Below are 25655 nucleotides of genomic sequence, written 5' to 3' on the forward strand. Positions count from 1 at the left end.
CCCCCTCATTACCCCATCCCGTAGAGACGGTGCCTGCTCCCAGACTACCAATAACCAGCAAAAATCTATTAAGCATAAAAATTCAAAAAGAAAAAATAATATAGCACCTTCAACTGCACCACAGACTAAACAGTTAAATGTGGTCTATTAAACATTAGGTCTCTCTCTTCTAAGTCCCTGTTGGTAAATGATATAATAATTGATCAACATATTGATTTATTCTGCCTAACAGAAACCTGGTTACAGCAGGATGAATATGTTAGTTTAAATGAGTCAACACCCCCGAGTCACACTAACTGTCAGAACGCTCGTAGCACGGGCCGGGGCGGAGGATTAGCAGCAATCTTCCATTCCAGCTTATTAATTAATCAAAAACCCAGACAGAGCTTAATTCATTTGAAAGCTTGACTCTTAGTCTTGTCCATCCAATTGGAAGTCCCAAAAACCAGTTTATTTGTTATTATCTATTGTCCACCTGGTCGTTACTGTGAGTTTCTCTGTGAATTTTCAGACCTTTTGTCTGACTTAGTGCTTAGCTCAGATAAGATAATTATAGTGGGCGATTTTAACATCCACACAGATGCTGAGAATGACAGCCTCAACACTGCATTTAATCTATTATTAGACTCTATTGGCTTTGCTCAAAAGTAAATGAGTCCACCCACCACTTTAATCATATCTTAGATCTTGTTCTGACTTATGGTATGGAAATAGAAGACTTAACAGTATTCCCTGAAAACTCCCTTCTGTCTGATCATTTTTTAATAACATTTACATTTACTCTGATGGACTACCCAGCAGTAGGGAATAAGTTTCATTACACTAGAAGTCTTTCAGAAAGCGCTGTAACTAGGTTTAAGGATATGATTCCTTCTTTATGTTCTCTAATGCCATATAACAACACAGTGCAGAGTAGCTACCTAAACTCTGTAAGGGAGATAGAGTATCTCGTCAATAGTTTTACATCCTCATTGAAGACAACTTTGGATGCTGTAGCTCCTCTGAAAAAAGAGAGCTTTAAATCAGAAGTGTCTGACTCCATGGTATAACTCTCAAACTCGTAGCTTAAAGCAGATAACCCGTAAGTTGGAGAGGAAATGGCGTCTCACTAATTTAGAAGATCTTCACTTAGCCTGGAAAAAGAGTCTGTTGCTCTATAAAAAAGCCCTCCGTAAAGCTAGGACATCTTTCTACTCATCACTAATTGAAGAAAATAAGAACAACCCCAGGTTCTTTTCAGCACTGTAGCCAGGCTGACAAAGAGTCAGAGCTCTATTGAGCTGAGTATTCCATTAACTTTAACTAGTAATGACTTCATGACTTTCTTTGCTAACAAAATTTTAACTATTAGAGAAAAAATTACTCATAACCATCCCAAAGACATATCGTTATCTTTGGCTGCTTTCAGTGATGCCGGTATTTGGTTAGACTCTTTCTCTCCGATTGTTCTGTCTGAGTTATTTTCATTAGTTACTTCATCCAAACCATCAACATGTTTATTAGACCCCATTCCTACCAGGCTGCTCAAGGAAGCCCTACCATTATTTAATGCTTCGATCTTAAATATGATCAATCTATCTTTGTTAGTTGGCTATGTACCACAGGCTTTTAAGGTGGCAGTAATTAAACCATACTTAAAAAGCCATCACTTGACCCAGCTATCTTAGCTAATTATAGGCCAATCTCCAACCTTCCTTTTCTCTCAAAATTCTTGAAAGGGTAGTTGTAAAACAGCTAACTGATCATCTGCAGAGGAATGGTCTATTTGAAGAGTTTCAGTCAGGTTTTAGAATTCATCATAGTACAGAAACAGCATTAGTGAAGGTTACAAATGATCTTCTTATGGCCTCGGACAGTGGACTCATCTCTGTGCTTGTTCTGTTAGACCTCAGTGCTGCTTTTGATACTGTTGACCATAAAATTTTATTACAGAGATTAGAGCATGCCATAGGTATTAAAGGCACTGCGCTGCGGTGGTTTGAATCATATTTGTCTAATAGATTACAATTTGTTCATGTAAATGGGGAATCTTCTTCACAGACTAAAGTTAATTATGGAGTTCCACAAGGTTCTGTGCTAGGACCAATTTTATTCACTTTATATATGCTTCCCTTAGGCAGTATTATTAGACGGTATTGCTTAAATTTTCATTGTTACGCAGATGATACCCAGCTTTATCTATCCATGAAGCCAGAGGACACACACCAATTAGCTAAACTGCAGGATTGTCTTACAGACATAAAGACATGGATGACCTCTAATTTCCTGCTTTTAAACTCAGATAAAACTGAAGTTATTGTACTTGGCCCCACAAATCTTAGAAACATGGTGTCTAACCAGATCCTTACTCTGGATGGCATTACCCTGACCTCTAGTATACTGTGAGAAATCTTGGAGTCATTTTTGATGAGGATATGTCATTCAAAGTGCATATTAAACAAATATGTAGGACTGCTTTTTGCATTTACGCAATATCTCTAAAATCAGAAAGGTCTTGTCTCAGAGTGATGCTGAAAAACTAATTCATGCATTTATTTCCTCTAGGCTGGACTATTGTAATTCATTATTATCAGGTTGTCCTAAAGTTCCCTAAAAAGCCTTCAGTTAATTCAAAATGCTGCAGCTAGAGTGCTGACGGGGACTAGAAGGAGAGAGCATATCTCACCCATATTGGCCTCTCTTCATTGGCTTCCTGTTAATTCTAGAATAGAATTTAAAATTCTTCTTCTTACTTATAAGGTTTTGAATAATCAGGTCCCATCTTATCTTAGGGACCTCGTAGTACCATATCACCCCAATAGAGCGCTTCGCTCTCAGACTGCAGGCTTACTTGTAGTTCCTAGGGTTTGTAAGAGTAGAATGGGAGGCAGAGCCTTCAGCTTTCAGGCTCCTCTCCTGTGGAACCAGCTCCCAATTCAGATCAGGGAGACAGACACCCTCTCTACTTTTAAGATTAGGCTTAAAACTTTCCTTTTCGCTAAAGCTTATAGTTAGGGCTGGATCAGGTGACCCTGAACCATCCCTTAGTTATGCTGCTATAGACGTAGACTGCCTGGGGGTTCCCATGATGCACTGTTTCTTTCTCTTTTTGCTCTGTATGCACCACTCTGCATTTAATCATTAGTGATCGATCTCTGCTCCCCTCCACAGCATGTCTTTTTCCTGGTTCTCTCCCTCAGCCCCAACCAGTCCCAGCAGAAGACTGCCCCTCCCTGAGCCTGGTTCTGTGGAGGGTTTCTTCCTGTTAAAAGGGAGTTTTTCCTTCCCACTGTAGCAAGTGCTTGCTCACAGGGGGTCGTTTTGACCGTTGGGGTTTACATCATTATTGTATGGCCTTGCCTTACAATATAAAGCGCCTTGGGGCAACTGTTTGTTGTGATTTGGCGCTATATAAAAAAAAAAATTGATTGAATTGATTGATTGATTGACCTGGTCTCCTCACACATCCTCTCTGTTTAAAAAGGCCAACCAGCGTATGCACTTTCTCTGTAGATTAGAGTGCCTATCCGAGCCCGGCTGTCCTCACCTCCTTCTATAGAGGAACAATAGAGAATGTATTAGCCAGTAGTATCTCTCTGTGGCATGAAAGTAGCAGCCTTCCAGACAGTAAGGCACTGGGGAGGGTCCCAAAGGGCAGCACAAAACAAAAGATTATTAGGGCCAGGCTGCCAACCATTGGTGAACTGGCAGAACAGCACTGCTTGTTCAGGGCAAGAAGGATAATCAGGGACACTTCACATCCCTTTAACAATCTGTTTTCCCTCCTGCCCTCAGGTAGACAGTGCTGTAGCCTGCGTTGCAAAACATGCAGATTCAGGGACAGTTTTTACTCAACTGCCAAATACAGTCGATAGAAAGAACTGTACAATATAGAACGTAATACACTGACTCTAGCATTTGGTTGCAACTTGATCCTTGCAGCATCTTCATATGTGGAATATCCCGTGTCCTTTATTTATTATTGCATGTTATGTATACACAGATGCCGATACAGTTATCAATAGATTAATAAAAAAGACTATCACTATCACACACCTTGGACTGGTATTTTGCACTTTATTCTGTGTTTTTATCTATTCGTGCAGTGCATCCATATTTAATTCTGTGACAGCGTCTGTGATTTTTTTTTTTTTCTAAAAGCATTGCAGTATTAAATAAGGCAACGTACATTCTAGATGGTAAATCACTACATACTCTGTATTGTGCATTGATTGCACCTTACTTGACTTACTGTGCTGACGTTTGGGGTAATAACTATAAAACTACATTACAATCATTATTCATCCTTCAAAAAAGAGCATCAAGAATAATTCACAATTCAGGGTTTTGGGATCATACTAATCCGTTGTTTACTAAATCAAAGATATTAAAACTTTATGACATGATTTCATTTAAGACTGTTGAGTTGATGCATAAAGTGAAAAATAAACAATTACTTTTCCGAATTCAAGAATACTTTACACAGAGAGAAGGAAAGTATAATTTAAGGGGTTCGTATTATTTTTAAATTGCTGGCGCTAGGATGACTAGCGCCAGCAACTTTTATGTCTCCATTTGTGGCCCCCAAAATAGGATAATTTACCGGAGAAACTTAAGTGATGTCCAGATATCAACCGGTTCAAATATTTGTACAAAGAAATGGTATTTTTGAGATGAGTATTAGACGAATGTGGTTGAGTTGTGTTATATGTAGATGCTGTTATACTGGAACCATTGTTTTTTTTTTGTCTGGATATTTGACTTCTTTTATCTGTAGCTATGTGCTGCTGTTCAGATTGTGTTTGGATATAAACATCTATGATCAGGCATATATGCTTGGTTTGGTTTGATTTTTTTACAGGGGTGTAGGCGTTGATAAGCGTTGCTTCTGCCTACGCCTTTAAATCAAATCAAATCAAATCAATTTCATTGATATAGCGCCAAATCACAACAAACAGTTGCCCCAAGGCACTTTATATTGTAAGGCAAAGCCATACAATAATTACGGAAAAACCCCAACGGTCAAAAATGACCCCCTGTGAGCAAGCACTTGCCGACAGTGGGAAGGAAAAACTCCCTTTTAACAGGAAGAAACCTCCATCAGAACCAGGCTCAGGGAGGGGCAGTCTTCTGCTGGGACTGGTTGGGGCTGAGGGAGGGAACCAGGAAAAAGACATGCTGTGGAGGGGAGCAGAGATCAATCACTAATGATTAAATGCAGAGTGGTGCATACAGAGCAAAAAGAGAAACTTTAGGCACCTTGTATTTTGTTTATTTTCTTATATTTCTTTTCGCCTTTGACTTTTCTGAGTTTGGTTTTTGTATACGAGTGAATTTCTGTTATGCATGGGTGTCTAATAAATTCAGTTCAATTCAAAAATTCAATTCAGTTTTTATTGAAAGACAATAAAACTAGTCTAAGTTTCATTTAGGGATTAAGGACCTTGCCCAAAGGCCTTTAGCGATTTTACAGCCTGATGGGGATTTTGAACCAAGGATCCTCTGGTCTTGAGCCCACTGCTTTAACTAGTAGATATCACCTACCTATACTATACTATACCATCACTATACTATCAAGGGCGCAATTTATAACTAGAAATTGTGGGGACAAAGTGCGAGGCCCGCAGGGCCAAAGCCCATAGGCCGGGGGTCTGGCGGCTGCTTTAGGCCCCCAGAAGCCAACAGTTTCTAGATAAGCTCAGATGCATTCTGAGCACCCAGAACAGTAATTTTAATGTTTTGAGAAGACCATAAAGTGGACACCATTTGGCTTATGCAATTTGAAACTGTGGATATAAGTACTTTATTCTGAGAATAGCCAGCATTGATTTTATTAACATCCTGGTGTAAATAAGGTATCACCACATGTGTACAACTCAGAAAGAATGATAGGTTGAGTTTTCATTAAAAAAAACAACTGCAATGTGGTAAAATGTATTCATAAATATGAAATAACAGGCTCTTAATAATTATTAACTATCACATACTGTATTTTTTTCCTCAAGATTTGTTTTTGCATAAATTTGAAAAAACAACAGATCATAAGTTTAGGATAAATTACTTATCATGAATTTAATTTTCAAAGGGGCACTAATGACAACACTCGTACTGAACATAATTTAGCTTGCATAGACTGATTTTGGAGATCAAGCAATAATTGCAGATGGGCTTTTTGAGATCCCAGATAGCTTTTCTGATTTCCTTTTCTAACATTCAGAATTTAGTAAATTAGCATATGGTCCATGGCCAAGTGGTTAATGCGCTTGGTTTCAGTTCAGAAGGTTCCAGGTTCAAATCCCACCCCTGCCACATTTCTCCATGTAATGTGGAGTTGCGTCAGGAAGGGCATCCGGCGTAAAACTTGTGCCAATTCAACATGCAGATCCACCTTGGATTTGCTGTGGCGACCCCAAGTGCAAACAAGGGAGCAGCCGAAGGGACTTACTTTAGCATAGGGTCCATTGATACTTATGTGTAGACACTAGTCCCTAGAGTCAACTATTTTTGGTTTCAAATCTGGGCAAATGCAGTCCCAGAAAATTCAGAATGTGACAAACAAGAAACGTGTTGTGAACAAGTCAATGCTGCTAAAAATACAAACTTGCAGAAACAAAGATACTATTCTGACATGGTTTTGCACATAAGACTGGCATAGCATGTTTCAAGTACACACATATATGTCAGAAGGTGGGGGGGGGACATACCATATTCTGTCCCCCCTGGTTGAAAACGTTGGGGGAACATGTCCCCCTTATCCCCCACCAAATTGCGCTCATGTACGAGGTCTGTGAGAAAACTATCTGACCTTTTTATTTTTTTCAAAAACTATATGGATTTGAATCATGTGCACTTGCATCAGACAAGCTTGAACCTTCGTGTGCATTTGTGAGTTTTTCCACGCCTGTCGGTTGCATCATTCGCCTGTGGGCAGGCTTTGAGTGAGCACTGGTCCATCCCCCTCCTTGGATTTTTATTGTTTAGGAATGGCGGAGCGACTGCCGCTTTGTTCCATGAAAATGTTTTCAGAAACTCTGCCAGACAGCCAGATGGAAACCATTTGGAAGATTCAGATAGCTTTGGGTGAAGATTCTATCAGTATCACACGGATTAAGGACCATTAAAACTGGATTAAAAACGGCCCACAGCGGCAGAGGGCGCACCGCGCCCCGAGCGGCCATCGACAGGCTAGAACGAGCAGATCACTTCCAAATTTAAGGCTGTGTTTATGCAGGACGTCATGTGACGAGCAAAGAAGTTTCAGAAGAGGTCGAGATCAGCACTTTATCGACACATTCCACTGTTAAAGGAGATTTTGTAATGGAAGACGTGCGGACGGATTCGCGCGTCGGGACGCAGCCGCTCATGGCGCGGGACAAACAACACCTCCGTGTTGGAAACCATTCGTAAGATTCAGACGGCTTTCGGTGGCTTTTCAGTCGAGTGAGTATCCGAGAAATTGTTTAACAGCTGGGCATGTTCCAACTTGTCCTGTGAGACGTCCAACACGGAGGTGTTGTTTGTCCCGTGCCATGAGCGGCTGCGTCCCGACGCGCGAATCCGTCTCCACGTCTTTCATTACAAAATCTCCTTTAACAGTGGAATGTGCTGATCCCGACCTCTTCTGAAACTTCTCTGCTAGTCACACGACGTCCTGCATCAACAGAGCCTTAAATTTGGAAGTGATCTGCTTGTTCCAGCCTGTCGATGGAAGCTCGGGGCGCGGTGCGCCCTCCGCCGCTGTGGGCCATTTTTAATCCAGTTTTAATGGTCCTTAATCCGTGTGATACCGATAGAATCTTCACTGAAAGCCATCTGAATCTTCCAAATGGTTTCCATCTGGCTGTCTGGCAGAGTTTCTGAAAAAATTTTCATGGAACAAAGCGGCAGTCGCTCCGCCATTCCTAAACAATAAAAATCCGACAAGGGGTGTGGACCAGTGCTCACTCAAACCCTGCCCACAGGCGAATGACGCAACCGACAGGCGTGAAAAAACTCACGCATGCGCACAAAGGTTCAAGCTTGTCTGATGCAAGCGCACATGATTCAAATCCATATAGTTTTTGAAAAAAATAAAAAGGTCGGATAGTTTTCTCACAGACCTCGTATACTGTACATAATAATGGGATCTTTACAATTAACATTGTTTACTCACTCATTCATTGTGTCTCTGTTGCCACCTAATGGGGGGAGTATGTTATTAATTTTTAAGTGTTTTGTTTTTTTATCTAATATACTATGGATCACACAGGGTCCCTCACAGATGACCAGTGTTCCTCAGACCACTCTTTGAGAAAGGCTGGTGTAGCTTGTTGATTTTATAGCTGTTGAAACTGATCTCCTATCAATAAAACTTTTATGTTTATGAAGTAACACTTTTGCCTTTAAACACTAGCTGGCTAAATAGAACTCTAAATATCCTTCTAATCACATATATTATTACATATATACACATTAGAAATTCAATTTTACACACACACAGAAATTACTCAATCCAGTATTGTCACCAACAGTGTTGCCACATTTACTTTGAAAAAGTAATCCAGTTACTAATTACTGATTACTGATTACTCCTTGAAAAAGCAACTTAATTACTTTACTGATTATTCATTTTTAAAAGTAACTAAGTTAGATTACTAGTTACTTTATTAGTTACTTCCAGCAGCTTCTGACAACACCCCCCTGCCACATTAACATGAAAATGATAACCAGTTTTGCCAATACTCACTTTTTATAGTCACCCTTTCTTGACTTTATAATAAAATAAAGTCAGTATTTCTTGACCTCATATTGACAACACTGTAACGGAAAACTTTTAAAAACAATTTTAAAAACAATTTCTAACCTACATTGTTTACAAATGCAACTAAATTCTGTCTAACATTTAAATTCTTTCTCAATATTTTAGTTGTTGAAATTATTATTTTATTCTCTTTTTATAAGTAGTCTTAGTATGAAAAACTGTCTTCAAATGTGGACCTGTAATCTGGGGGTGTTGTAGCGGGCTGTCCTCCCCATGCCCCCTTTCCATCTGGATTTGCCCCTGGATGGCCATTTGAGCAGGAAGAATTGATAACGTGTATTTGTGAAAAAAAAACAACCAGATTGACAGGTAGGAAAGTTTCATCAGCATTTTTTACATAATGTCCTGAGAAAGAGACTTTAGGTCCATTTTGGTGAAAAAAAAAAACAAAAAAAAACAGTTAATATGTGTTAATGTGTGTGTATGAGCTGTTTTTAGCAAAAACACACAGAGCAGCATTTTAAAGGGGAATAATTGCGTAAAAATGGCTTTGTAAAGCTCAGTGCTGTTGTCACTACACTTTGAGAGATGACAACTGTTTATTTCAAGTAGGAGCTACTCCAGAAAAGCTCGCAGCGCTAAGTGGGCGAAGTGGGCAGTTCAGCGAACCGCGACCTCCACCTGCCCACGGGCTACTGCGATCAACCCACAATACAAAAATAATGCACAGTGACTTGGAGAAGTAATTTTAATCTTATTGCTGATTTTGAAACATTAACACATTAGATTACCTACTTGTTACTGAAAAAAGCAGTCAGATTAGTAAGGCACTCCTGGCATCACTCGTCACCAATACCCAAGATGTTGGCTAAAAATAGACCCAATTCATCATCTAATCATGTACCAAGAGATTTCTGTAACACTTTAAAATGCTATGATGTTGTTGTTGTGTTGGTTGCCATGTTGGGCATGTGTAGCCATGTTGGATTTACTTCCTTTGGTTTTTGATTATTTTGCATGTTTTAACATCATCCATGACATTTAGTGTGACTCAAATACTATTTTGTGTTTTAGAATTTTATTTTATGTTTACACACAAATAAAGGATTTTTCAGAAATTTTTAATTTTGGTCAAAAGAGGGTCGCATTGAAAGGCTGTATAATCAAGGAGCTGCATGATATTATTGTGATAACAAGAAATCTAGAGATTTATAGCTTTCAGAAAAAAATATAGATACCATTTTTTTTTGGCACACCTATCCATTTTTGCATCTTTTGTGAAGTTATCTTTTGTGTAGATAATCTCACTAAATGCCTCATAGTCCTTCAACAGAAGGTGTTGCTCTACAGGAGATTGTGCCCGCCCCTTCACCATTCCTCCAATCATAGAGTGGATACTCGTGGCTTCCCAAATTAACATGTTGGGGAAGACGATCCATCGTCTTCCCCAACATGTCTTGGTCAACCAAGGAAGAGAGATTTTGCCCAGAGGCCTATTTCGCCAACAAATCAGACCATTTGGAGCATAATTTTTAAAGAACATAACTTTTATGCAAGTGACCAAGATAACTGAAACTTTGGGGAATGATTGTACGCAAACTGAAGTTTAAGTCCAGCAAATTCCAAGAAATTTCCAGCAAATTTGCTGGACCTTTTGTAGGATTTATTGCAATTTTTATGGATTCTGTTTGTACATACCGTAGCCAGAGATGTCAGGTACACATAATCACCAAGGTTAAATAACTCCAGCTTGTCTAATCAAAGCCTGACTTGTATGGGTTAGGGTTAGGGTTAACCGAATTAACCAGATTTGCATGATGAGGGTTAATGGATTCTGGATCAAACAGTTTATCATGGATCTATGATGTATAAAGAATAGACACCAATGTTAGTCAAAAATAAAGGTGGGTTCTTACAAGAGCTCAGCAATTCCCAAGACAGAAATTAATTAAAAATTAACAGACGTGAGAATGTGCAATGTGATTCCTGTTGGAGTTCCTTAACTTTTTTGTTTAAAATAATGTATTTAAGATTTCTCAAATGCTTAATGCACAGTTGCAAGGTGTGTGCATGTCCCTGATTCCATCTTATTTATAACAGGAAAAGCTGACAGTAGGGAGAGTGCAGCAGCAGTACTTGTGTTTCTTTTTTGCTTTCTTTGCCAAGTGGTGTCAAAATGTATTTCTATTTTTAAAAGTTCCTTCAGCACAGGCTAGCCTTCCACCACTATTTGTCACAGAAATAGTTTGCTTATAAATATTTCTCAGCTGAATTATTTATAGTATATAGGCTTTTCCTGCAGCCAATTGGAAATCATTGTGTAGTTTGTGCCCCCTTTGGAAGGTGAAGTCATTCACTTTAGGTAATCCAGCAGCTAAAGAGGAGAAAAATGGAAATTTTATAAAGAAAAGACTGTACTTGGAATCTCTACCAGTGCAACACCAGTCCATAAAATCAAGCCAGAAGGTGTAAAGCTGTAAAATTTCTTTGATCCATCAACTCTGCAAAAACACTCTAACTTCCGCTCTTGCTTAAAGCTCATACATGTAAATATTGTTTATGATTGATTGACTCATTGACAGAGGGGCTTTACTGAACATGTACAAATTGTAAGTAAGACAATAGGATCTTAATAATTAATGCACATAACAATAAATGCATAATATATACTTAAATATATATGTTGCACTGGGATACCATTTAAACAAGTCCAAATTATAAAGAAGACGATGCTCATACGGCTGGGGGTATTTTAGCATTGTGTTATATTTGAGATTATGGAATCATCTGCATTTGTTTGCTTGTTTGTCAGCAGAATTAAACAAAAAATATCTAAACGTTTTTAATGAAATTTGTATGAGAGATGGGCCGTAGCTCTTTTATCCTTCCACACATTACATTTTGGGTTGGATCTGGACCAGCTGGTAGATCAAAGGACAGCAATCACAAGTCAACAATCAGGATCAAATATCAGTGATCAAGATGAAAAATCCATGATGAAGATTAATATTCAGAAATCAGGATCAAAGATCAGTGATCAGGATCAAATTTAAATTATTAGGATGAAAGATCAGACATGAGGATCAAGGTTCAGCAATCAGTATCAAAGTTCAGCAATCAAGCTCATTGAAAATCAGAGAAAACGTTTTGTGATTAGGAGTAAAGATTAGTGATCAACATGATTTCAAAATCAGGATCTAACCTTGGTTATTTGGATCAAAATTCAGCTATCTGGATCAAAGATCAATGATTAGGATCACAGTTCAGCAATCAGGATCAAAGATTAGTGATCAAGATCAGAGTTGAACAATCAGAATCTTACATCATTGATTAGGATCAAAGGTCAGTGATTAGGATCAGATGCGGTTTTTGATGCGGGCGAGCCGGGCAGTTGCCCATAGCTCATTATTTCATGACACATATGGGTGCGGCACCACAAGCTCTTAAAAAATCTGCATCACAAAGTGATGCGGCGCCCCACAGCTGCAGGCAGGCGCCCCTACATGCTAACGTGCACAGAACAGAGGCAGTAGGTTCAGCGGTTGTCTCCTCCCCGGGCTGTGCACTCTGCTCCGCGGCTCCGACAGAGCATCATGCTCACTGCTCCCTGCTGCCCTGCCTCCACAGGGTCTCCGCTCTGGCAGAAGTCCACTTCGGATGGAGCAGAACCAGAATTCCAAACGATGTAGGCAGCTGGTTTATGAAATAAAAGGTGTTTGAAAGCGGACAGACAGGGTGGAACAACGGGTTTGAATCTCACCGGAGAGGACAGGAGCTCCGTTCACATTTCTAGCAGAAGTGACTTGAAACTGACCTTTTTTTGTGTCCCTGCAAGAGTGTGTGATATCCAATTTTTACAATAATTTAACAGCAGCTGGAAGCTCTCTTTTTGTTGTCATGTACATTGTCATAATAATAATAATAATAACAACATTTATAATTAGGCTTATCTTCATAATTAACTGGTTTATTTGATGGAGAAAAAGAATCACATTTGATTTCATTGGCATGGGAGTGCTATAACATTTCAGTTTAGATTTGATTTTCTTTTGACCCACAGATGAAGACCAAAAATTAGGGAGAAAAAAAGGCAAACATCAAATTTATGAAATTTCTGTCATACCTAAAACTTTTGCAGATTAGTTCATGTTAAGTAATTACACATTTAGCCTATGACGTACAAGCATTAAGCTAAATATGTACCTAAATGTTGAGGTGAATATGCACCTTAAAAAAAGCACTAATTGTTTCTTCCTGAAAGACAGAAAAGCGTCTAATAGCAGACATTTAGCATGTAAGGGCATGTTTATTCAAAGTTCCAGTTCATGAGTGATTTTTTATTGTATCCTGCAGTCTTTTGATGTCAATTTCAGTTGCAATTTCAGGGGCACGTCTAAAATATTAAGAAAAACGTCTGTTTGTGCAATTTTTGTGTGTGTGTGTGTGGGGGGTCTCACCCAGGGAGTAATTCAGTGTAGGATCAAAGTTCAATGATCAAGATCAAAAACCTGTAATCAAGATCAGAGTTCAACAATCTGGATCTAATTGCAGTCATCTGGATCAAAGGTCAGTGACTACGGTCAGTGATCAGGACCAAAAATCTGTGATCAGGATTTAACTTCAGCAATCAGTGCCACATGACAAAATTGTGGTCCCTGACATTCCTTCACAATGCAAGTAAAACAGCTCATTTGAGTCACCATAAGTACACGTTAATCCTACAGAGAGAACTAATAGCAAAGCCATGGGCTTAGGCCTCCTGTTAGTGTCCAGTTCTCATAAGAACACAGTAAGAAAGAAACACCAGCATCATTCTCATGTAAATGTATCACTGTTGTGACTTAGTGACTCTGTAGGAGCATAAATGCAATTGTACTTAATCAACAATTTAAGTTCTTGGTTATTTATGTTTGTTGTGTTAAGTGGGGACTGTCTGCAGTGTTTACAGGGAGTCGTGGTGTGGTATTTGATTCATTGCACTTAAAATGTGTGTGGATAATGCAGATTTTTGAGAGTTCATGTGTGTTCCATATGTGATATTTTGTAGCGCCCCCTGTGGCTTTAAGTGGTCATGCACATTTAAATGTAGGCAAGCACGGGCTCGTGTGTAGGCGTGGCTTCCCGTTACGATTGTTCAGTCATGCAGCACAGAGTGGAGCCACACAGTTTTTTGACCTCTCATTTTCTATGTCTCTCCATCCGTTTTTATTTTCTCATTGTGGACCTCTTTATACCGATTACTGTTTTATATTTTGAAGTAAAAAATTTTTGTTATTTTTTTGGTCGTTGTTGTGGATGACGATGAGGAAAGAATTGGAGCATCAAGCTGTGGTTTCAGTAAGAATGAACCTACAGACTCCTTTAGCTCTTGAACTCAAAGATATGAGAAACATGAATGTCAGTCTCAAGATAATTAAATATTTCAACAGGTTTGACGTAAAGGTGAGGGACATGATCAGAAATGAGTGATCAGGAAAAAAGACCAGGATCAAAGGTAAGTGATCAGGAACAAAGACCAGGGTCAAGTGATCAGGAGCAAAGATCAGGATCAAAGATATGTAATTGAGAACAAAGGTCAGGATTAAAGATAGGTGACCATGGTCAAAGATGAGTGATCAGGAACAAAGACCAGGGTCAAAGATAAGTGATCAGGAACAAAAGCCAGGATCAAAGGTAAGTGATCAGGAACAATAAGTGATCAGGAACAAAAGCCAGGATCAAAGGTAAGTGATCAGGAACAAAGACCAGGATCAAAGGTAAGTGATAGGATCAAAGATCAGGATTAAAGACAAGTGACCAGGGTCAAAAATAAGTGATCAGGGACAAATATATAAGTTCAAAGATAAGGGACTGAGAGCAAAGATAAATGATCAGTACCAAAAATCAGGATTAAAGATAATTGTGACCAAAGATCAGGATTACGGATATGTGATCAGGAATGGTGATCAGGAACAGAGACCACAATCAAAGATAAGTCATCTGGGACAGATATTATGTTCAAAGAAAAGTGGCTGAGAACAAAGGTCAGGATCAAAGATAAAAGTTCAGGAACAGAGCTCAGGTTTAAAGATAAGTGATCAGCAACAAATATCAGGACAAAAGAAAAATGTTCAAGATAAAATGTTCAGGAATATGTGTGCCCACATATTCGTTACTTTATAAATACAGTCATTAAAAATCAATAAAAATCCTTGTTATTAAAGGCACATCAGAACAGATCAGAAAATGCAATAAGAGATGGTTTCGATAACGAATCTCAGTCTTTGAGGAATCGGCCGTCCTTACCGCCTGCTTATCGTCTGTCTTAGGAGGTGAGACGTTTTAATGAGTAATATTATAGCACGCTTTGACCCGCTTCCAGTCTCACCTTTAATATTTCAAATCATCCTCACCTTGTCTTTGCACAAAAGAAAACTCTACAGGTATAAGCTCCATATTTGGAAAACTTTTTACTCCTGTAATTGCGTCTCAAATCAGCTCCTGATCTTGGCTCATTCCTTGGGAAGAAGTCATTGACTTTTAAATTTGCCAGCGCTGATTTGTGTTTGACTGGGAGTTGGGAACAAGGATACCATCGCTTTTTTTGGGCAGGGACCTTGGATTCTTGTATCAATACTACTTTTAAAAAAAGTACAGCACACGTGCCGTACGTGGACGTAATGGTGGCTTTGTTTCCTCAGAGCGGCGTGTCATGTAGAAGCCTGTAACAAGCCTGCAAAAAAAGATCCAATTACAGCGTTTGCCTCTGTGGGCTTCACCAAGTCGAGCTTAACTTCAGGCTCTACTGTGGTGTCGTTGTGTTTAGATCTGTGGCGCAGTGTGCAGGTGTCACCCACTACTCACCTATGGCGCCTGTCCGTAAAGTTACCGTATTCAAATTTCCCTCACAACGCTGGCATTAATACCTGTCATAAATCTGTCCATCCTGGCACGCTCCGCTTCTATTTCAGTGCCAATGTGCGCTGCTGGCCCCCGTCAGTAACCCAGAGGCTCAGCGTATACGGTGCACAGGCTCGGGCGGTGACAAATTCACAACAAAGCTTTTCTGTGAGGAATGAAACTCCCACTGAGGTCGAAGGAACCGGCGGATGACTGACAGGGGGAGAAAGACAGAGAAAGCACTGGTGTGATGAAAGTACATGTGACCCAGTGTGACAAATGCTCTCACGCCTTGTGATTTATCACGGCCAACACAAGGAGCGCGGTGCATGCTGCGGCTCCAGCGTTGTACTGGGAGTAAAAAAATAAAGTACAGTTGGGTTTTTCCCCTGGTGTTAGTCATCTCTGTGCTTGTGTCAAGCCCCCAGAGGTGTCTGTGAGAAAATTATCATCACTGTGTCTGTGTGTGTTTGCTTGCGTGAACCGCTTTTCTGATTTCATTCATGCGGCACGTGTAAATTGCAAGTGACAACATCTATGGCATGACAATGTGAAGGTAAAAGGTCAAGGTTATTGAATAGTCTGACAAGAGCAATCAGAGATTTCTGACATTTGCCAAGGGTTGATGAGGACTCAAAATATAAGATATGTGATTCACAGCGTGACCCAAACTTTACCTGGATCCAGATTCCACAACACAATGCAGTAACTGCATACAGATCCAGAATGGTTCGACTGACCAAGATATTACAATCTGATATTTAATTCACAAGCTGAAACAAAATAGTGTCTTCCTGATCGTAGTTTTACATTGTGATGTCGTATCTTTCTGCTACAAAACCTGCATATTGATCTGGATCACTCCCAACAAATCCTGAGCCAGAATCCAGATCTTGAGCCAGATCACCTCCAAAATTCAGTGGAGTCTTCCATGCCCTAATACCTATCTGTATTGCAGATTTGGTGAGAATCTGTGAAGTCGTTTGGACGAAATCCTTCAAAGACTATATGAAGTGAAATCTTGATCCAGAATCTGGATCCAGATCCAGATCCCCTCCAAAATGTAATGGAGTTTTCCAAGGCCTAACACCAGTAGTGCAGCAGATAACTGAAACAATCGTGCAAATGGAGCTACAAGCACCAAAGTTGGCACAAACCCCTTGGACATTACTCTTTTGAAAAAACCGACTGGCCATTTGAATTTTCAATAGACGACCAGGTTGGGGTCAATTGAAGAATTACACAAGGGTCAAAATTAAAAATGCTAAAAACTACACCATATTATTTGTCTGATCATAAATGTTCCAAAAAGTATATTTTGGACTATCTATGACTGAATGATCAACAGTTATGGGGTAAAAACAGCAAAAATGGTGACAAAGGTCAGTTTCTGTTTGTACAGGGATCAAAAGTTAAAGTTCCTTCAATTTTGTTAAAAAGTGATGCAAATTATTGGTTGAGCTAATAGGATTAATAAATAGAATAGTTTTGATTGTGTTGAATGTTTGGTCTCCAAAGTAGGGTCAAAAGGTCAAACAAGATCAACGTCCATTGGATTCTGTGACATGTGACATATGTTACCCCATAACATGATAACTAAGCATGATACATGGTCCAAACTATTTCTTTTTAAAACCCTGTTAACTCAACTAATAATTTGCATTATTTTTTTTACCAAAGTTGGAGCAACTTTAACTTTTGACCCCTGTACAAACTGAAACTGACCTTTGTCACCATTTTTGCTGTTTTTACCCTATAACTCCTGATCATTCAGTCATAGATAGTCCAAACTATACCTCTTTGGAATCTTTATGATCAGACAAATAATGTGGTGTAGTTTTCAAAATGATGTGAGCATTTTTAATTTTGACTCCTATGTAATTCTTCAGTTGACCCCTACCTGGCCGCCTATTGAAAATTCAAGTAGCCAGTCAGCAGCGGTGGGCACAGCTAACCAAAAAATTAGCTTTGATAACAGATAATTAGCTAACTGAAAAGTTGTCTTTATAAAGCCAAGCCGATAAACCATCCAAAAATTTATCGGAAGCTACAGATAACCAATAACTTCCAGTATTGTCTCCGGTACACTTGCAACTACTAACAAGCTGATTTGAGTTTTAACACCACAACCACTTCTGGTAGCATCAAAGGCAACTAAAGACCACCACTTCTGTCTTTGCACGCCCTGTCCCCTGCTGGAAGCTTCTGTTTATTGCATGGCTTCCAGCAGAAAAGCAGTTGAGAGGAGCAGCAAAGCTCAACTCCCTACTCAATAACAGTGTTGCCGTGAGGTGGAGGTCTTGGAAAATAAAGCAGTGCTGACTTATGGTTTGGTATATAAATAAAATGAATACTGATAGAATAACTCCATTAATGTCAATTCATTTGTACAAAGTTAAAATATAACATATGTCTTTAAATATTGAATAATGCACTAATTCTGAAGTTTTGTAACAAACACAGACAGATGGCAAAGGATTATGGGTAAAATGTGCCTTCTCTAACACTGATTGGTTGACTCATTCATTCTATGTAAACCAACATGTTAATGTGAGGTGTGTCATGTGTTGGTGTTTACAGATAAATGTGCTTTTGTAAAATATGCCATATGCCATTTTTTATTTGTAAAAGTTGTAATTAGATAACCGTCTGATATAACCGGTGTCAAAATAAATAGAACAGTGCCATGAACTACTGGTGCCCAGATGTTCAGTATTTAAGCTGGGTTTACACTGTGCGAGTTTTGGCACTTTTACAGCCAATTTTTCACTCATGCAACAATTTTTTGGATCGCATCGAGTTTCACCTTAATCGTGCGTCCTGCATCATGTGGTATACATGGAGTAACGAGCTGCGTTTAACATCTCACGACCAGCTCCTGATCGGCAATCGTATGGTTGGATGAAAATCAAACCAATCAAACCTGTTTGATATTCCTGGTCGGCCGTCGTGAGGGTATCCCGCCGCTGAAGCACAACAAGCATCCAACCTCTCGCACTGTGCATGTGCAAACACCGATGCAGAATTATAAAGAGCATAAACAGTGATCATCTCTTTGGGAGAGCAGCTTCTGTTTCTTTTCCCCCTTTTTCAACTCATGTAAAGTCTTGTAATTTTATTTTTAAATTTGATGTCTCCCATCAAGAGTTTTTTGTAAAAATAAGAAATGTAAATAAAGTTTGAAAAGAAAAAGCTTCTGTTTACGTTTTGCTTCTGGAAACACAAGTCCGACGTGTGGTTTTTAAACATACAATGTGTGTGAGAACATAAATCATGCGCTCTGATCTTTTACACCGTGTGGTTTTGTCGTACAGTTTGAGCTGGAGCCGAGTACAATGATTGAAAATATTGTACTGTGTCTGCCCAGGACGAATACTACTTGCCAGTAGATGGCAGTAGAGACCATGAAAACTTGCCAAAACAAAATTCCAGATAATCCGTGTCTGCTACATTTAAGATGCATGGAATTTAATAAACGCAAACTGAATTTCAGACATCTTATATATATATTACTCTGGAACAAAGACGACAGACAGTGTTTGACATAAGCAGGACTTGAAATAGCAAACAGGAATCGATTGCAATGATTCCAGTTGAAAATAATGGCAGAGCAACCTGAGCTTCTTCTGGCATTTTTACATAAAACTAACACAATAACAACGTCTATAAACCCAGAGAATATATTCACTAGAGTTTTAGGCACAATATACAAAGAGTTTAATGCTGTTGTCCATGTGGAGCCTGATCAGAGCATCTCAAATGCATTTCCTCTGTCGTGAATGTACTGAGATACCCATAATGCACCTGGGCACAGCATGCCAACACTAAAACCTTCAAAATTAGTGCATTACTTTAAAACTAAAACATATATCTGATATTTTCACTTTATTAAACTTCAGACGTGACATTAATTTAATTTAACTTGTCCGGAATTAGCTTGGCTAAAATTTTAACCCTAAGTTAAAACTGTATGCCTCTGGATGACTTGGGTGATATTGCCAGCATGTCAGTATGGGGTCAAAGAAATGAGCCTTTTTTTCTTTTGTGAGACCAGTTCTGCTTTGCCTGCAGAGGATACAGCAGTTTCTTTTAAAACCAGCTCTCCTCTGTTTACAGAGGATAGAACTGCACATCTACTACAAAACATTTAACAGGTAGGTGCTTAACTGATTTTAGATTTCATAAATGTTTGTAACTATTCTGCTTTGTTTACCACGTCTGCAAAAATACATTAGTGGTCTAAAAATTATTGGACCAAAACTTATCAGAAGATAATTAGTCTGATAATGGTTTTCAGATTTATCTGAAAAGTTAATCCGATAATGAAAACATTATCTTAGGATAATTAGTGGATTAGCGGCGTTGTGCCCACCACTGCCAGTCAGTTTTTTCAAAAGAGTAATAATGTCTAAGGAGTAAAAATTATATTTTTCACTGCAATTTCATAAGTAAGACCACTAGAAGGATAATTTCAAGTGCATATGAGCAAATGTAGTACTATCTGCTGATCTGTACGTGTTTGTTGACATATTTGAGCCACAGTCGTGTTTTAGGTGCGCTAAGAGATGGGATGTGATGACAGCTGATCGTAAGTCAACTTTAACCGTTCGAACCGTGAGTCACTTCAGAGAAAGTGGGTGTTATCTTAATGCTCCTGTGGAATAAAAGAGTGGTTTAGTTGTTGTTTATTTGGAATCACAATTCTATTTTTCATTCAGGCAGAACAACGTGCTGCCATAACGCTTGCTCGGCTGCATGTAATTAATGGGCTTTTCCTTTCCCTTTAGTGCTTTATTTTACTTGAGCTTAGCTATCATGCACAGGTTTATTACCTCCTTTCACCATGCCTGTTGGTTTTCCTGGGCTTTATTGGTTTCCAGATTAACGTGATAACTAAAAAACAGTCAATGCTATCACCTTATAAGTCACCAAATTAAAGGAGTATGTAATTAGGATAAAGTGATTAGATGCTGGTTAAGTTCGATGTTCCAGATCATCATGCTCAGCATAGATCATTTTATGTGATATACCAGATACCTGCCTGCCATCTGCTGGACATTTTAGGGATTGATGCAGGGAATAATCATATCATCACATGCATTATGGCAATTAGGAGCAGGTGTCATAATACCCACAGGTAGCCTGAAATATCCTTATTTGTTAAATTATTTCATTTCTAAAGGTCTGGTGGTCACCAAGGCCACTGCTGTTGGTGTTTATAGCTGATCTCCACGACAATGTTTTTTGGCACTTTTAACACACAGGACATTTTGCAGAGTAAAATAAAAACGCTACCGGGACTACATCTGGTCCCAGTTCAAATAGAGTTAAATAAACTCTGTCACAGTGTAAAAATGTACTCTTTCACAGTGTAAAATCAACTCTATCATGCTGTGAATGATACTCTTATTGGAGTGGAAAAACTTGATTTGACAAGACAATAGAGCTGATTTCACACTATCATAGAGTTTATTTAACTCTTTTAAATCCAGGAAATATTTCACCCAGATTAATGTATTAATTTTATTATAATTGCAAAAATTATAGTTCTGTAATGCCTACAGAACTATATATATATATATATATATATATATATATATATATATATATTGCAATCATAACATTAAACAATAATTACAATCTGAACTAATAACAACAAACTGTGACATTAATAATCAGACTGGGGAGGACTTTACAGATTTAGGTGTGCTGATTCATTAAACTTTCAGCTGGAAACTGTAATTTATTTTAACAGTAGCTCTTTTTTTTTTTTACAATGAATTACATCTATTTTAAAAAATATACATATTTTTGTAACACATTTATTTATAACATATCTGTAACATAGATTTTCCTGAAAGCAGAAGAAATTGTTCCTTAAAAATATATATTTTCTCAGTCCAAAAAGCCTGTTCATTTAATAGGAACATATCTTCATTTTCATTGGTTTCTTTCACTTTCTCCGTTTATTGACTTTGTAGTTCGGAACGAGATGTTCCCTCTTGACGTTACAGCAAATTACTGAGCATATTCAATTTGTTGCTCATTACTGTCAGTTCTCTGCTGCCTTAAACACATTTACACAGCATGTGTTAGGGGAAAAAAAAAACATTCAACACAATTATTCTGCTGCATCTTTTTCAAAACATTCTCAACCCTCAATATGCCAATAATATTTTGAGAATTATTGCAACATTGGAATAATTTAGCCAGATTAATCATCATTAATGAATTTCAAGTTGAGCTTTTATTCTCAGTGTATTTTATACTAGATTTGACTTTCGCTAACTTCCCATGGAGTTAAATTTGTCTCATTAATAACTGCAAATGTACAGAGGGTGTTTTGCAGTGGTGGGCACAGATAACCAAAAAATTAACTTTGATAACAGATAATCAGATAACTGAAAAGTTATCTTTGATAAAGATAAACTGATGAACCACCCAAAAATGTATTGGAAGTTACAGATAACCGATAAATTCCAGTATTGTTTCTGATACATTTGCAACTGCTAACAAGCTGAATTTGAGTTTTAACACCACAATCACTTTTGGAAGCATAAAAAGTGACATAAAACCCAAATAATGAGCCAGCATTTCTATGTTTGAACATGCTGCCCCCTTTTGGAGGCTACACAGCTACAACACCCTAAGAGCAGCCACAAAGCCTAGCTCTCTACCAATCACGATGCTCCAGTCAGGCAGAGGTCTTGAAAAATAAAGGCATCCTGACTTATGGTTTTGTGTGAATACTGATAGAATAACTCCATTAATGTCAATTCTGTCATTTGTACAAAGTTAAAATATAACATATATCTTTTAATGTTGAATAATGCACTAATTCTGAGCTTTTGTAACAAAAACAGACAGATCGCAAAGGATTCTGGGTAAATGTGCCTCTGCTAAATACTGATTGGTTCATTCATTCATTATGTAAACCAACACGTTAATGTGACGTGTGTCATGTGTTGATGTTTACAGATAAATGTGCTTTTGTAAAATATTCCATTTTTTATTTGTAAAAACAGGCATTTTTACGGAACCCTGGAAGTGTCATTGCAAAATGTTTTGCATGTGGAGAGAATGTGCGCTCTTATTAGTGCCGTGCGCACGTTTTATGATGTATTGTCTTGTCAATATTGTGTTGACACATAAATGTTGGCTTTACACTGTGCGGGTTTTGGCACTTTTTCAGATGATTTTTCATTTGTGTGAGAAATTTTTGGACCGAGTTTCAGGTTAATTGCACATCCTGCATCGTGTAGTGTACATGGAGTAACAAGCTGCGTTCAACATCTCACGAGCACCTCCTGATCGCCGATCGTATGGTCAAATGAAAATCAAACCTGTTTGATATTATTCTGTTCTGGCTGCTGAAGAGCTACAAGCATCCAACCTCTCACACTGTGCCTGTGCAAACACCGCAGAGCTGTCTTGTAATGTTTGTTGTTGTTGTTTTGTTTTTAAACTTAATTTGTAAAAAAAAAAAAAAAAAAAAAAAGCCATTTGCAAAGCCAAAAAGTTGATTTGACTACCATCTGATATAACCGGGGTCAAAATAAATAGAACACTGCCATCTACTGGTGCCCAGACGTTTAGTACTTAGGGCGAATACTGCCCCATGAACACTACTGGCCAGTAGATGGCAGTAGAGGCCTTGAAACTTGCCAAAACAAAATACCAGATAATCCGTTTCTGCTACATTTAAGATGCGTGGAATTTAACAAACGCAAATACAATAACATCTATAAACCCAGAGAATATATTCACGAGAGTTTTAGGCACTAGAGTTTAATGCTGCTGTCCGTGGAGCCAGAACAGAGTGTCTGAAATGCATTTGTCCTGTCATGGATGTACTGAGATTACCCATAATGCACTGCTGGGCACAGCATGTGCTCACAAAACCTTAAAATTTAGCACATTACTTTAAAACTAAAACATATATCTGATGTTTTCACTTTATAAAACTTCAGGCATGACAGTAATTTTAACTAACTTGTCCAAAATTAGTTTGGTTAAAATTTGAACCATAAGTTAAAAATGTATGCCTCTGGATGACTTGGGTGATATTGCCAGCGTATCAGTAGGGTGTTAAAGGAAATTGTTTTATTTTTTTTGGTCACCAGTTCTGCTTTGTCTGCAGCGGATAGAGTGGTTTCTGCTGAAACTAGCTCAAATCTGTTTGCAGAGGATAGAACAAAACATCTCTTAAAAACTTTCAACAGGTAGGTCTCAACTGATTTTAAATTTTAAAAATGCTTGCTGCTGTTCAGCTTTGTTTGCTACGTTATCGGTCTAAAGGTTATCGGACGGCAATTTATCTGAAGATAATTAGTCCGATAATGGTTTTTAAAATTATCTAAAAAGATAATCTGATAATGAAAACATTATCTTCGATATTTATCTGTTATCGGATTATTGGAAGTGTGCCCACCACTGGTGTTTTGATTGGCACAACATGAACAAATGATGATATGCAAGACAATAGGATCTTAATAATTAATTAAACAATTAACACGGGCAAGAGTATATGTTTTTTTTAAATTATGCTGAATATGACCTTGAGATCACAGTCAAAATGTATTTGTACTTCAATGTAACTAAGCTCAGGACACTCCAGCCATTGTAGGGATACTGCATCAGTGGGGAAAGTATATTCTGCATCGTTGCAGCAGTCTGGTTCTGACCTTGATTACCTTCATGGATTCTCAAGGTCAAATTAGAAGTTACACAATGTAAGCACATATGACCAATCTTTTGGACTCTCTGGCACCATTTAGCCACTTAAAACAAAGCCTAAGCAACCGTTATTGTGTCCTTCAAGGTCACTCAAAATCAGTTGCAATATTATGCTTTAAAAGCCTACATATGACTTCCTGTTTGTATCTAACAGCAACCAGTGGTGTATCTGGTACTACTTAGCCACCATATCAATCGATGTTTGAGTGACCTTGAATGTGATAATTGAGATCATTTCAGGAAAAATGCAATGGTATATTATGAAAGCCCACATATGACTTCCTATTAATGTCAAAAAGTAATAATGGGCCTATTTGGCTCCATAAGTGTGGTTGTTTCCAGTGGGGATGTTTCCCAGTTCAAACCCCACCTGTGCTCACTCGCTGTGTAACATGGAGTTAGGTCAGGAAAGACAGCCAGCGTAAAACGTGTACCAAATCAACATGCAGCTCCGCCTTGGATCTGCTGTGGCAACCCAGAGTAAAAACAAGGGAGCAGCCAAAGGGACTTACATACTTGCTTAAACAATCAATGTTTCAGTGACCTTGAATGTGGCAGTCAATGTCATTCAAGGAGAAATGTGATGGCATATTATGAAAGCCTACATATGACTTCCTATTAATTTCAAAAAGTAACAATGGGCCTATTTGGCACATTTTAACCATGTGAAACAATGAAGGTTTGAGTGACCTTGATTGTGTCCTTCAAGGTCACTTAGGGTGAAATGCAATGGTGTGCTTTGAAAGCCGACATATGACTTTCCATTCATGTCAAATAGTAACCATGGGTGTATCTGGCACCATTTAGCCACCATTAATTTAGTGACCTTGAATGTGGCTTTCAAGGCCAAATATGGCCATCAGATATCACAAAGGCTTTGCGTCTGTCTGTCCGTCCGACTTTGCTCGGCATGTTCTGTCCTATTACTGCCAGGGTCTTCAAATTCACAGGGAACATTCTTGGGACACTGACCTTGAACAAGTGCAAAGATGGCTAACCTTGACCTATTTTAAGAGGTCCACAGGTCACATTCTGTTTCCTATATTTATGCTTATATGGCCGAGGGTATTTTAGCATTACATTAGATTTTACTTTTAAACCCAAATGACAGTAAGTTCTAATTCAAGATCATTTTTCACACTTTGAGCACACACTCTTGCCTACAGTGGCACAGAGGCAGTGTGCCGGTACTTGTCTCTGCGAGCGCCTTCATCCCAGTCAAAGGGATCCTGGATGTGGCTCTGAAACGCACCACTGGAGCTGTCCGTTAAGTGGTGCTGAAATCTATTTCTGCACTTTGAGTCTTTTGATGGTGTCTGTG

At 38.5% G+C, this 25655-nt stretch overlaps 1 protein-coding gene and 1 long non-coding RNA gene across 2 annotated transcripts in view; one reads left to right on the top strand and one right to left on the bottom strand.

The window, feature by feature from the left end:
• LOC117507722 (dipeptidyl aminopeptidase-like protein 6) overlaps positions 1-25655 on the top strand; it is a 660963-nt gene that overhangs the window by 164920 nt on the left and 470388 nt on the right. The window lies entirely within an intron of this gene.
• Positions 1636-12635, bottom strand: LOC117507746. The gene is made up of 3 exons (XR_004559840.1): positions 12465-12635; positions 3430-3434; positions 1636-1648 (listed from the first exon to the last, which is right to left on the bottom strand). It is a non-coding gene; the product is annotated as an uncharacterized LOC117507746 (long non-coding RNA).

This window comes from Thalassophryne amazonica, chromosome 1, assembly GCF_902500255.1.
Source record: "Thalassophryne amazonica chromosome 1, fThaAma1.1, whole genome shotgun sequence".
Lineage (NCBI taxonomy): Eukaryota > Metazoa > Chordata > Actinopteri > Batrachoidiformes > Batrachoididae > Thalassophryne > Thalassophryne amazonica.